Source organism: Canis lupus, chromosome 32 (genome assembly GCF_048164855.1).
Source record: "Canis lupus baileyi chromosome 32, mCanLup2.hap1, whole genome shotgun sequence".
NCBI classification, from domain to species: domain Eukaryota; kingdom Metazoa; phylum Chordata; class Mammalia; order Carnivora; family Canidae; genus Canis; species Canis lupus.
Genome location: NC_132869.1, coordinates 31,234,232 through 31,249,520, shown reverse-complemented (window position 1 = coordinate 31,249,520; position 15,289 = coordinate 31,234,232). Strand labels below are relative to the sequence as shown.

The window sequence follows — 15,289 nt, the reverse complement described above, 5'->3', positions numbered from 1 at the left end:
CTGAATTGCTCTCAAATTAAGCAAGGGGTCCATCCATCCTCTCTTTGCTAGTTAGACTGCATAGAGAAACACGTATACAGTAGATGATAAAAGGTTAAATACTCTTAGGTAAGTAAGTAAAGGTTACATTCTACTAGGTGTGGGGAGAACTAAGAACACCTTTTTAAGTTCAAAGTTTTTTTAGTATACTATAGTGACAATAGTAAGCCTGCTAAGAAATCTACTACAATGAAAATCAAGATCTTTACATTAATTAGTTTAACAATAACATCAGTAGACCACATGGTAGATTAACATTCACTTAAAAAAAAACAAAACTATTTATTTATTTGACAGAGAGAGCGAGTGAGCGCAAGCAGGGGGAGTACCAGGCCAGGGATAGGGAGAAGCAGGCTCCCTGCTGAGCAAGGAGCCTGCTGCCCAATCAATGTGGGGCTCAATTCCAGGACCCCGGGATCATGACCTGAGAAGAAGTAGACGCTTAACCGACTGAGCCACCCAGGCGCCTTGGATTAACATTTACTTTAAAATTTAAAGAAAAGATAACTTCCTGAGACTACTCCAGAATTAGAATAACCAGTTATAATATAGTAATGTAATTATATCAATTAGGATGCTTTCTGCTGCAAATAATAGAAACTTCAAATCAAACTAGCTTACGGTAATTTGTTGACTCATAGAATAGGCCCAGTGGTTCAGGGATGGCTCAATCCAGTAGTTCCGGCTCATTTCTCTGTACCTCCTTTGGCTCTGCCCTTTTGGGACTATCAATTTCATCCCCTGACGGATAACGGTTCCTGACCACAACAACAATACTGAGAAGAAAAGATATCATCTTCCTGCACCTCTCACTTCAAAGTGAGGAAATGTTTCCCCAGGGCCTCCAGCAACCTTTCCTTCATGTTTCATTTCTAGAATTGTAACTATAAGAATGTCATGTCCTAGGACCTAATGCTGAGTTTTGGAACCAATCACAGCCATGGGTAGTCACCAAGATTGGATTAATCTAAACTCATCCCTAAATTTAGATTAATCAAGACCCATCCCTTGAGCTGGGTCACTTCCCTGACCCATAGGATTGCTAAAAATAGGAGAGAGTAGAAAAGCTGTTGAATCAGTCATAGCGTCTGTTGGAAAAATACTCCAATCTATCAATTAGTAAAATTTTATATTCATAGCTATATGAAATGGACAAATCATAACAGCTATCACTACTACCCTAACATGTATGTTACTAGGTTGGTGATAACTCTACTACTTCATCTAGTGTTTAGCCACAAACAGAAAGTATGAAGTAAAAAAATAAAAAATAAAAATAAAAATAATGAGCAACCCAGATAGTTGCCACAATATCTCTGCACTAAATCACGAACTTCACTGCCCAAGAGTCCCTGAGACTATAGCTCCAAAGCTCTGGCCTGTGCCCTAGCCTCAGATGATCAGAGATTGCAAAGAAGGAGGGCACTATCATATCAACAGCAACAAGAACCACAGCTCATTCTGGCAAGAAGGGAGCAACTTTTTTTTTTTTTTTTTTAATTTAAAAGGACTATACAATCTCAAAAACACAGCTTCTGAAGGGCATTATGCTTAGGGTAAAAAGAAAAGCTCTTCATATTTCAATAATCGTTTAGAAAGCATCATTTCTTGGCAGCACATAATACGATACCTCATGTTCAAAATGACGACCCTGAGTCATCCCAACTCATGAGCAATCCATCAGCCACCAGGCTTCATGCAGCCTGCCCAGCTGGCAACACAGCCCAACATCTATGCTCAGGAGAGAAGACTCCATCACTGCTTCCATGTTTACTGGAATATGCCCCAATATTAACATTTTAATGGCTTTAAAGTAGAGCCAGTTTTGTCATTAATATTTATCTAGTCAATAAAATAGGAAACCTACATTGTAAGAAAACATTCCCAAGGGGCTCCAAGTCATTTTCATTTTGAATTTAAATACACACACACACACACACACTCTCTCTCTCTCTCTCTCTCTCTCTCTCTCTTTTTCCGAACTGATTCTCACGCTAAACAGTAGCTCATAACCAATATACATTATGCACTATAAGGAGGCAGAGAAGCAAGCTGGAAAGGAATCACAGAATTCTAGGCTTGGAAAGAACCTCAGAGAAGGTTTATTAGTTCGGTCCTCCTTGTGTGCCTAAGAAAACTGAGGCCCAGGCTGATATAGCAACTTAATCAGTTTCACAAAGACTTACTCAAAAGGGGGGGTCAAAAATCAAACCTGGCATTTAAAGATCAGGCCTTCCAAAGAGGCGTGTACAGATGTCCATGTCTCCCTGGGGGAGGCCTGCTCTTTAAGAGTCCACAGCAAATCACTAGCAACAAAGGGAACATCCCTGAGTCGGAGAGTACCTTGGTACACAGGGGATTCCAGAAGCAGTGAACAGGAGTCACATTTATCAACACACGGGGCATCTAAGAACATAATATGAACTGAAAAAAGCCAACTGCAGAAATTTCCCAGACTCAAACCATTCCTATAGAATTTCAAAAATACCAAAAACCATGGTATGTATCATTTACATATACATCCATGTGAAATTAAAGTATAAAAACATCCAGGAGAAGGACTATTAACGAAATCAGTACAGGGACACCTGGGTGACTCAATGGTTGAGCATCTGTCTGCCTTTGGCCCAGGGCATGATCCTGGAGTTCTGGGATCGAGTCCCACATTGGGCTCCCCACGAGGGAGCCTGCTTCTTCCTCTGCCTGTGTCTCTGCCTTCTCTCTGTGTCTCTCATGAATAAATAAATAAAATCTTAAGAAAAAACAACAAACAACCCCCCCCCAAAAAAAAAACAAAAAACAAAATCAGTATAGCTGCTACCTCTGAAAAGAAATAGAAGAAGAGGTGATTAACGAGAGGTTCAGGAGGACTTCAATTCTATCATATATTATTTCTAAAACTGAGTGATGGTACCTGAATGTGAGACTGTTTTATATTAGGTACACTTTTGTATGCCTGAAACTTTTCCTAATTTTTAAGAAGCAATAAGTAGTTATTTGAAAGAAATGACATCTGAAGACACTCATGACAGTAGAAAAACGAAACCAGATTTAGAGGAAAGGCAATTTAAAACATTTAGTGGGAGTGAGTCAAGGGCAGGGTGGGGGGGAGAAAGCAGACACTACCTCACTCCCACGTTGTTCAATATACAGAGGGCCTGTGAGCCCCTGGTGACTGGGTGTGGGTGATAGCAAGATTAGATCAAGTTCAGAAAGTGAGGGCTTAGGGTAGCAAGGAGTGCTAGCCATTTAGATTTCAAGCAGTGAGTTCAGGGGCATTTCCTGGAGGAAAAAGAAGGTTCTATCTGGGCTAAGAATAATGAAAGAATACACATTTGGTCACTTGGGAGTGGCACTCTAGGAGAGGAACAAAGGAGTTCTGATTTTCCATTCCAGTGGGTGAAGGAAGAGGATATCCTCCCTCCCCCTCAGGATGGGGGTGGGGAACTGTGCCCTGCACCTTTCAGGAGAAGGTAAAGTTGTACTTGAGGCCTCTGCATTGTCTGGGGCGCCCCAAGTTAACAAGAACAGGCAAAGACCTGGCAGTGAGGCTCTGGGAGGAACCTGGCGTGAGCAGTTGCCTAAAGCACTGCTTATCAGCTATTTCTCAGAAACCAGCAGTGTGGTTGGAAGCAGCTGAAGAGAGGGCCTGGCCAGTAGAACAGAGGGAAGGAATCTTTGAACTTGACCTAAGTCTATAGTTAACAGATCTTGGAGTGAGCAGTACTGGGCCACCTGTCATTCCACAAATTAGATATAATTTAACACAGAGAGGGAACAGATTGACAAAATTATTTTACACTGATGTCAAATTAGTCAGCCAACAGATGTTTATTTACTAACAATCTTTTCTGTTTCAAGAGCACAGGGAGGTTGCCCTGATTTTGTGCTGCAGTATGGAAAAAGTATGAAGAAGGACCACTTCTGGCTTTCACAACTCTGGAACAAGCCAGTTGTCCCGACCTTCAGACTCGCTGTGATCTGGGTGCATTTTTGCCCTGTAGGTACTGTAGCTTAGAACACACAGAGCTCTCTCTTCTACCTTAGAACTATGCTGGGTTACTTGGGGAAGGAAGCTGACCCAGGAAAATTGAGGGGTGGGGAAACAATAGGGACCTTGAACTGACATGATCCATACCTGGTTCCCACTCAAGTGCTTTTATAAAAAGTCCACTTGGCTGCAGTCAAGAGATCCATGAAAAAAAATAATAACTCAAGTTTCTGGGACATTTACCCTTTCGATGAATGAGAACAATGAAAGATTCTAATGCTGGGTTTACTCATGGTGCCATACATCAACAAGAAAAAAACACAGGGTATCTATCTATCCCCTCTGACCCACTTTAAGAAGCAGAAGTCCAAAAATGCACTTTCACAATTAAAAGGGGAAAAATGTACTTGGTTTCAAAAGTACATTTAGAAACATCTGTGATCCCAAGCTATCAGAATATGGGTTATGTGGCTGGTCTATTTACATTTCAGACATACTCCAGAAATAGAAAAAAGTGTCCCAAATATTGAAATCCACTTTAAAGAAATGGCTACATTCACTTCCTTTCTTGAGATTTTTATTATTAATGATGAAGATATGGGGTAGGTGGATACTGCCAGTTTTGCAACTTTGACAACCTCATTTTGCTTAGGCTTTTTTGGTGAACTTTTCAACATGGAGACTAATGAGATTTTACAGTAGCTGACTTTAGGACAATTAGCTAAAATCTCTAATTACAAAAACAAATTACTGAAATGGAAAACATAAGAATCACAGTTTGAAGCTTTAAAATATTTTTTTTTTCCAAAATAAAGGACTTGAGAAAATGTGTAAAAGTAGAAATAAAGAATGTTACTTAGATTGAGGCCCCTAGATGACTCAGCCGGTTAAGTGTCTGACTCTTGATTTCAGCTCAGGTCATGATCTCAGGGTTGTGAGATTAATTAAGCTGCACTTTGGCCTCAGTGCTCAGGGTGGAAAGTGCTTACTTAAGATTCTCTCTCCCTCTCTCTGCCCCTCCCCACTCTAAAAAAAAAGAAAAAAAAAGAATGTTACTTAGATTGAAAGAGAGGAGTTCAAAGCATTGTTCTGTGAATACACATTCTGTAAGTTCATAAAAGCATGTTCACCAAGTACCAATTTTGTTGCATATATTTAGAACCACTTAATTTTTCAGTTTGCTTAAATTCAAGTTTACAATATGGTTTCCTTTTTGAAAACCAGAAAGTCTAAAGTTTAGCAGCAAAAAGAAAAAAAAAAGTAAGCTTAGAAGGTATTTAACAACAGTTTATAATGATCACAGTGGTCTGTGAATATAGTCTGCCCTTAAAAAAGACATGCATCATACCAAAAAGACAGAAGTTTTCAGATTTCTTTGGTTCCTCTATTCTATGAATAGGAAGCATTAAATTAAACCTCATTTATGGTGTAAATCAATAGTGACACATATTACTCCTTCCTGCTGAAATAGCTGCACATCTTTACACTGTTTTAAAAGTTTGTACTTGTTACTGAATCAAATTCAACTTTTGGCATTTTTGGTGTAAGACATTTGTACCCATACAATCTAATCCTACCAACAAAAGATAAACTCATAAACTAATTCTAGAAATTAGGAAGAATTACATACATAAATGTATGTATGACAGATATAAAAACAGTACAGATAAGAATAGTTTTAAGTAAGGTCTATATTTGAGAGTCTTAAAGGGCTTTATAGATTAAGTTATGAAGATCTAATTAATCCTTAAAATGTCTTTGGGAAATAAAAGGGCAAAATAACAACTCACTATATACCAAATGATAATTTATGCTAAGATAATCTATGTGTTGAATGACAAACAAAAGGTTTTAATGCTAGAACTATACAAATGTCAAGAGAAAACACGCACACACACCAAAAATAGCAAATGTGCAATAACACAACTACAACTCAGATAAAGTATGCAGAAACACCTAGGAAGGATTGAAAAATTTAAATCTGATTAAGGGGCCAGCAGAGATTATCCAACATTCAGTTCACCATTTGAGAATGACCACATGAATGCATGACAAGTTTCTTTTGCAAATCTTGCATTTTCAAAAGGAAATATGTTTTAAGTGTTACTCAATCTGGAAGTAGTAATATGCTTGAAGTTGTTAAAATGTGGATGTTAGAGGTTTTCAATGAACAGATGTTTTACATTCAATAAAATCTCTTTTCATAAAGAGCCTAATATATGAATTAAGCTTTCCTGAAAAATAAAAGTTCAGAATGTCTCTGAGATTTCTATCCCTTTCCCCATTATTAATTCAAAACCATCTCAAGAACCAAACTGCTCCAAATGAAATCAGCTGCATCTCTTCTGCTCCAGCCACTGTTTCTGAGAAAGTATACCTTTGTAGCAGGCAAACCTCTCCAGTATGAGTCACTATCAGTTTCCTAAACCTGGAATTTTCTTGTTTGTCTTTGACACTTCGGGGTCAGGTTGGTTTCATTTAAGGGTGAGGGAATACTGTGGTTATTCAAAAAATGAAAATAGAAAAGCAAATCTCTGATTTGACACACTGTTGCTGTGGGAAAACCATACTGCCAAATCACTGGAATTATCACTGGAAAAAATTACAACTACATTCCAATGATGTTGCACCAAAAATGCAGTAAAACTGATCCTTTGGATCTTTCCAAGTATTGACTATGTATCATATTTTCCATTCATTTGAAGGCAAAAGAAAGCTAAGAAGAAAAAAAAATACATATAAAATAACTAAGTAACAACATTACGTGATACAACTAACTAAAAACAAATTATGTATTTTTTCCCTTCAAGAATGAGTTCTTAAAAGAGGAAAAACAAGATTTTATCAATGTAATATATCAGCACCAAGGCTGAAATAAACTTTAGCTACAATTTTATTATTTTTCAGGAAAATTTCCAAATCACTTGTTTAAGAAAGATTTCAGCTTGTATTGGTACAAAATGCAAAATTTAGTAATTTTCCTCACCAAGTTAATACAAATCATTTTTTTTTTAAATGGCAGGGGGGAGGCAAAGGGTAGTGTCCGTACCCAATTACGGCAGACTGAAGAACTATCAAGTCATAATCTCTTTCCTGCAACACCTACCTCACCCCCTCCCACCTTCTTTTCCCACTGATTTTTCTTTAGATAAAAGGAAAGTGATCAGAGTATAAAATAAACAAACATAACTGCAAACTTGCAGTGCTCTGAATCTAGTTAGCAAAAAAGCTTGTTCTTGATCAAAACCAATATTAGTGCCACAAAAGTATAGTAAAATTAAGCAGCACTTACAGCTCACGGTAGCCAGGGTGACAGATGGGTAATTATAATAAGCTATTCCTAATGAATAAGGTTAAAACAAACAGATGGAGTATATGCAAGTAAAAGGATGATACAAAGATCAACAAAAATGGCATGAACAGAATATAGTTTTTCCCAATCAAAAATGAAAAACTTTTACAAATGATTATATCATCCTGATTTTTAAATGCACTCCCTCGTGATACAAAAGTTTAAAGTTAACAGCAGTATAACCTTACATGCATATGAAGTAAACACTTCCATGGACCCATTACATATAGTTTCATATATATATATATATGTATATGAAACTATATATATATATATATAGTTTTGCCTTTTGTCTATATATATAAACTATATATAGTATATATTATATATATACTCTACAGTATATATAGTATGCATATGTGTGTGTGTGTGTGTGTGTGTGTATATAAAACTCTCCACTTCTATATACTTAAGACATTTTATTTACTTTAGAGGGTGACAGAGGCTGCTGCCATCCATTATTTCTTTGGCTTGGCTTTTAACTGAATACAATGATACCAAAACCCAGTACTAACTGGGTTGGTAAATCCAAGATCTTCTCTCACTCATATTTCAGATCTACAGGATGCAGTGTGGACTAATGAAGGACTAGAATACATCATATTTCATTTCCCTTTATTCCCAGCTAATTGCCACTTTAACCCTTCAAATACAAAGAATGAGGTAACTGGGTGGCTCAGTTGGTTAAGCATATGACTCTTGGTTTCGACTCAGGTCATCTCACAGCTGTAGGATCGAGCCCTACATTGGGGTCTGCACTCAGCACAGAGTCTGCTTCAGATTCTCTCTCCCTCCACCTCTCCCTCTTGTCCACACAATCTCTTTCAAATAACTAAATAAATAATCTTTAAAAAATGAGTAATTCTATCAAAGCATAAAATGAGTGAGCTATCAAAAAATGCTACCCTCAGACCTTCCATTTGATCATTATGCTCCTTATTTCCAAATCCTGTGTTTGGGGTTAGAAGGAAAGAAAATCTAAACAATATTAATAAGAGACCATTTCTAGAAAGCTGTCCTGATATGTGATATCAATGGCTCAGAGAATCATCCAGTACCACATAAAATAATTTTTCTAAAATTGACAAAAGACATTTCTCTTTTTTAAAGATTTTTTAAAAGATTTATTTATTTATTTTTATTTATGATAGACACAGAGAGAAAGAGGCAGAGACACAGGAAGAGGGAGAAGCAGGCTCCATGCCGGGAGCCTGACGTGGGACTCGATCCTGGGACTCCAGGATCGCGCCCTGGGCCAAAGGCAGGCGCCAAACTGCTGAGCCACCCAGGGATCCCCAAAATTTTATTTATTTATTCACGAGAGATACACAGAGAGAAAGACAGAGACATAGGCACAGGAAGAAGCAGGCTCCATACAGGGAGCCTGATGTGGGACTCGATCCTGGAACCCCAGGATCACACCCTGAGCTGAAGGCAGGCGCTTAACAGCTGAACCACCCAGGTGTCCTGACAAAAAACATTTCAAATTATATTTTATCAGCTTGTTTTTATTAAACCACTTCAAAGCAGAACACTACTCAAGGCTTTCCATCCCTGCACCCAATAACTATAGAAGAAGACCTGGGCATCAGAGCAAGAAAACTAACTGCAGTTTCCACTCTGGCCCTCAATCTTGGATAAAAGAAATTATTCACTTTATGTTTCCCTTTACCCACTTCTTTCAAAATAGACTATTCTTTCCAAACCCTGGAGAAATGCATTGAGGATCACTGAATGTTAGCACCCGTCTTTCTTCTCAGGCAAGTTTTTCAAAGTTACAAACACAAAATATGTTTTTTAAACAGGTCATAAGCAGGAGGTTGCCCCAAATGACATGCATGTAAGTAAGATACAGAAGACTCATTTGAAGGTCTCCAGTCTGACCTTGGGTCCTGGAGGACAATGTCCTTTATTGCCTACCACAAAATACCAGAGTGAGTGAGATCTTTTTTTTTTTTTTTTTTAATTAGGCTCCATACCCAGCATGGAGCCCAATGTGGGGCTGAAACACAACTGTGAGATCAAAACCTGAGCCCAGATCAAGAGTTGCATGGAGGCTCAACCCACTGAGCCACCCAGGTACCCCTGAGTGACATCTTCTTTTAGGGAGGTAGAGACACACTACTTTTTTTTTTTTTTTAAGATTTTATTTATTTATTCATGAAAGACACAGAGAGAGAGAGAGAGAGAGAGAGGCAGAGACACAGGCAGAGGGAGAAGCAGGCCCCATGCAGGGAGCCTGACGTGGAACTCGATCCCAGGACTCCAGTATCATGCCCTGGGCCAAAGGCAGGGCGCTAAACCGCTGAGCCACCCAGGGCTTCCCCCATACTTCTTTGAAAATAACACACAAACCTCCCACATCCCCCCCTTTACTTCTCAATGCTGGAATAACCACTGAAGACTTTGTGTCTTTTTCACCACGAAGGAATGTTTTTAAAGTATTACATTTTAATATATTAAAAGTATACCTTGGTCGTTATCAAGATTATACAGAAACTTGGAAGGCGTTTATATTATAATATTATAACAGGAACAAAATATAAATACGTATGTCTATAACATTAAGTGATTTTGGAAAAAAAGGTCACACATACTATAGCTGAAGTAGTACTCACTACAACTATACTTCAAATTCTAGATTAAAGTAAAATGAGTATAATGCCATATCGTTGGGGGGAAAAGCATTTTTAAAAAAGTACACCAAATAACTAATTCATGCACTCCATTTAAAAGAGTCCTAACTGAAGACTGCAACCAGTATCTCCCAAATAGATTGAACAAATTTGCCCCTCTTTCCCTAATTCCTTCAGTTCCAGTTTATTTGCTGTCACCTGAAAAAGAATGTATGGAAAAACAAAGAAAGGGATAAGGAAATGTGAGCTTGCTTTCACATGACGCGTCTTTGTGGCAACTGCAGAGACAAAGCCAAGAGGAGAGACAACATCTGAAGATTTCATTTTTCCATGCTATTCCTGTCCCTAATTAACACAGATAATTCTGAGTTTGCCATACTATAATTTATTAATCATATTCAATTAATCTAATCAGCTTAAAACAGGAGAGGGCAAGAGAGCAAGCTTTCATAAAGTGAGTTCACTGGACTTTAAAAGCTGCTCAGCTGAGGCTCATGGGGAATCCCCCCCCCCCACACACACACACAAACAACACGAGCAAAAGTGGTCTTCGTATATAATCTGCTTTGTATATTTTTAACTCATCTTTCTACTCATAAGGCCCCATACTATGATATGATTTGGAAGAAAGAAACAGCAGGTGTAGGCAGACTATTTTAAGGTAAATTCAGGGACACAGAGGGTAGAGAACTCTGGCCTTTGGGTGTGTAGCGGGTGGCTTGAGCCAGAGTCTTGCCATATATATAGAATTGAGAAAAAGCTAAACAAAACACACTTGGCTGCTGAGGTGAAAATTGTACCTCTGTCACTGAAAAGGTGGCATTTCACAACATTAAATTCATCTACCCAGATTTTGACTGACCCAAAAGTGCCCCGGAGCACCTTAACTGTAACCCTCAGTAATTAATATGAAAAGCAAAAACAGAATTATTCACTCACATGATTACTTTATAGACACACTTGTCATTTTAAGGATGTCCTCAGGCAAGCCTGGGGCAGGATTTCCACATCTGGTGGTCACAACGTTAGCACTCCCAGTTTGGGCAGTGTCGCCATTAGGTCAGGAAATGCATATGACAATGGACTTAAGAAACATGATCCACAATGACTGTGTATTTCTGACCCTAAATGGTCTGTCAGCAGAATGAGGTACGTGAAGGAAGATGTCACTGGGCATTTTGGGGAAACAAAAGAGTTTAGCCATTGGAGTGCAATTATTTGCGTGAATTTCTGAACGTAACAGAAGAAAGCAAAAAAACTGTACATTCAGAAAAATGGATATTTAGTCTACTTCAGATAAGTCTTTGTGGGCCTCAAGGTTGAAGTCCACGTTCCCGAGATTACGATCTCTCCCGAGGCAGAGAAGTGTCAGATTTGGGCCTCTGTCAACTCTGCAATCAACTCCTCAGTCTGTGTGTGACTACAGTCTATTATTCAAATTATAAAACAGAAAACTGACTGCTTGGCTACACAAAGGATCCACTAAGGAGTAGTTGAGCACCTATAACAGATATAGTGAGGTGTAGCTTAGATGTAAATCAAGTCAAGTAATGAAAGGTCAAATTTCAATATGCATTTTTAAAAAGATTTTATCTATTTATTCATGAGACACAGAGAGAGAGAGAGGTAGAGACACAGGCAGAGGGAGAAGCAGGCTCCATGTAGGGGCCCAATGTAGAAACTGATCCTGGGACTCCAGGATCACACCCTGAGCCCAAGGCAGATACTCAACCGCTGAGCCACCCAGGTGTCCCAAAATGTATTTTTTTAAAAATATTTTATTTATTTATTCATGACAGACACACAGAGAAAGGCAGAGACATAGGCAGAGGGAGAAGCAGGCTCCCGATGGGAAGCCCGATGCGGTACTCGACCCCAGGACCCCAGGATCATGACCTGAGCAGAAGGCACTCAACTGCTGAACCACCTGGGTGCCCCTCAATATGTAATTTGATAAGAAGTCTTGAGCCTGACATGAGCCTGACTCTATGCTAGGCACTGAGGAACACAGAGATGAAGGTATGGGCCTGAAAGAGCTCCTGGGCTATGATTGGTCATTACAATCTCCTACCGTGAAAATCCTATGCCTCACTTGTGTCTATTATTAAAGGTAATATTCTAAGGTCTGCTCCTCAGAAGAAGGAACTAATGACAGATGAATGAACCAACAGAAACATGATTTCCTAGGATATGAAACTGCCTGCTTTAGTTCTGGCATTTCCACAGGCAAGTGTAGAATTATCTCCCCAAAGGCTGAGAGTAAACAAGTGGCATTTGTCTATCACAAATAGCAAACACGGTAAGAGCAGTTTTTCACTGCTGTTTAGGAACCAATTTGAATTAAGGTTTAAGACAGTTAAAAAAAAAAAAAAAAAAGGAGGGGGGACACCTGGCTGGCTCAGTCAGAAGAACATGTGACTCTTGATCTCAGGGTCATGAATTTGAGCCCCACCATGGATATAGAGATTAAAATGAATGAATGAATGAATGAATGAATGAACAAACTCTAAAAGAAAAAAAAAGGGCACTCACTATACCATCACTTTCACATTCCCTGCCATCACTCCAGTATATATACTATTGTCTTGGTCAAGTTGAAATTTTCTCTGAACTCTAAGAACTTTAATGACTAACTGAAAATCAATATGAGCATACGTAACATTCACAGGGAATGAGAATGTTAAAAACTCTGTCAATTTTAACTTATATTGGCTAAGGCCGGGGGCTCAGCAAACCTCTGCAGCTCAGCTGTAATCCTGAGTTCCTGACTCCGGGTCCTTTATCTGATAAGCACGATGAAATTATGTTAAAGAGCTACCATTTACTATGAACTTACTATGTGCCAAGTGTAACTCTAGGAAATAGCTATCATTACCCTCCATTACATTCACCAAGAAAGAAGCTGAGGCTCAAAGAGGTGAAGTAACTTGTCTAAGATGACAAGCTAGTGAGTGGCAAAGATGGGATATTTACCCAGGTCTGCCTAGCTCCCTTTACTGGGCCATTCACTATGCTAAGAATGAGAATTCTGTGACTCAAGGGGTATGAACAAGGGGATGACGTTCCAGAGCCCCTCCCCGCCATGTACTACTAACTCAGATTACAAAGGATTGGGGAGGAACCAGTTTCCAACAGAGGACTGAAAGCTGAATCTAGTTCCAGGTCATCTCTATATCATGGAAGAAGAACAGGTCCACTCTTAGGGGACTTGAATGTTAGGTATTCCCTCTTTGAGTCCTTTTAGTATGCTTAGTATAGTCATTGCATTAAGAATTCTTTTTCTGGGGGGCACTTGGGTGTCTCAGTCGGTTAAGCATCTGCCTTCAGCTCAGGTCCTGGGGTCCTGGGATCCAGCCCCGCACAGGGCTCCTTGCTCAGTGGGGAGTTTGCTTCTCCTTCCTCCTCTGCCTCTTCCCCAGCTTGTCCACTTGCTTGCGTTGTCTTTCTCTCTCTCTCTCTCTCTCTCTCAAATAAATAAATAAATAAATATCTTAAAAAAAAAAAGAATTCTTATTCTGGATTAATCTGAAATAGATCTGATCATCCTGGCACCTTTCAAACTGGAAAAGACTCCATCATTGCAAGTCTATTTGAATCTTTCCACCAAGGCAAGGCCCAAAATAAGGAGATTTCAGGAGAAGGAGAAGAAGCAATTGTTTGCTTTTATGACTGAAATCCATCCCATGTTAGTCTATAAGACAGGAACTATGACATTTATATGCTGCCCTAGGGAATCTGCTCTTGGTTCTGTAGGAAAGCTAGGAAGAATCGAAGAAGTATGGGATGCCTAGAGTATTATCACTGGTCAAATATGCTTCCTGGCCACCTGGAGGATAACTTACATGCACATTAACGTCTTCTGACATGAGATAAATGCTTTACATAACTTGTTTCTATCTAATGGTGGTTGCATCTTCCAATTCTGAGCTTATAATGAGAAAGAAACTATGTTGGAAATAACAACAAATGCTCATAAAAATTTTTAAAGAGGACCAGCCGGTAGACTGTCTTGTGCCATCACTGAAGCTCCAAACCCAGTGCTCTTTTCACTACATCACACTGTTTCATTAGGAGACATTCAGTTAGATAAATGAAATAGGTTATTTTATACCTATTTCTGAGGCTGCACCATAGGGGGGGAAAAGCATAAAAGACAAAAGAAAAACTTCTTTTTTTTTCTGGATTAGTGTATCAGAGTCTAATTAGGAAAAAGAATCCACTTCAAGTGTTTACCACAGAAGGAACTTCTTAATGCAGGGAATTGATTACATCAGCCATGACATTGCTGGGAGCCAAAGAGCAGATAGAAGGTAAAAGGTTTAGCAAGAGCACAGAGCCACTACCACCCCTAAAGCTAGAGACAAAAGGAGGAGATGGTGTTGCCCAATAAGGCGGTGGTCCTGTCCACTAAAACTTGGAGCCCCACAGCAACAGCTTCTGCTGAAGAAGCTCCCCAAGGCACAAAGGCAAAAGGAGAAATACCCTGGTGTCTCCTTTATCTCCTCTCCTCCCATCTCCTGCCAGTGTCTCTGTCTGAACCCAGCCTGAAGCCAGGAAACCCAGGAGCTTCGGCAGGACAAGAGGGAGGAATATAGCCGAGGGAAACCTAACCAAGCATATGGTTAACGCTTAGCAGCAAGAATGAAATGTGCGTTAGTATCACAAGCCAGAGATCGGACGTGTAACTGCGAAAGCTGAACGCTAGTCAAACATGATTCTCCATTAACATGAAACATTAATAATTATTTTCAACAATTGCTTTAAAGAAAACATTTCCACCATTAATTTGTGAGCCTAGGGCAGAGGGCAAGTACCTGAGCAGATCTCTACCCATGCCCTGGTACCGAAGGAGAAGCTCCTGGGAACCGGTCTAGGAATGCAGCAGGATCCCCAGCCGGAGATGGGAAGCAGCCCTGGCTATTTTGATCTTGCAGCTTCACAATCAACTGGGCAGTTTGGGACAGGATGACCTGGTGAACTGGGAGTGTCATATGCTGGCAAGTCAGGAGCCAGGCCTGTTCCAAAAAGGAAGTCTTTCACTGAGTCAGCGATGTTGCCAGGTCCCAAGCCCAAGCAGTCCCAATATAGCTCAAGGGTGGCCACCAACATGGTGACTCCAAGGCTTATAATACTTCCATCACAGTACTGGCTTCTAGCACAGTACTTATAGGACAGCCTCATAGTTATTTACAATCCCTTCCTACTCCCGAAGTAGATTACAAGCACCCACAGGATGTGGGGTACCTTTTCAGCTTATGAAACGCCACAATT

The 15,289-nt window shown here is 39.5% G+C and overlaps 1 protein-coding gene and 1 long non-coding RNA gene across 2 annotated transcripts in view; one reads left to right on the top strand and one right to left on the bottom strand.

Moving 5' to 3' along the window:
• Positions 1 to 15,289, top strand: part of LOC140623064 (uncharacterized) — a 49,496-nt gene that overhangs the window by 2,658 nt on the left and 31,549 nt on the right. The window contains exon 2 of the long non-coding RNA XR_012022743.1: positions 3,901 to 4,039. This is a non-coding gene — a long non-coding RNA (uncharacterized lncRNA). The remainder of the gene's footprint in view (positions 1 to 3,900; positions 4,040 to 15,289) is intronic.
• RAB8B (RAB8B, member RAS oncogene family) overlaps positions 1 to 15,289 on the bottom strand; it is a 61,701-nt gene that overhangs the window by 18,153 nt on the left and 28,259 nt on the right. The window lies entirely within an intron of this gene.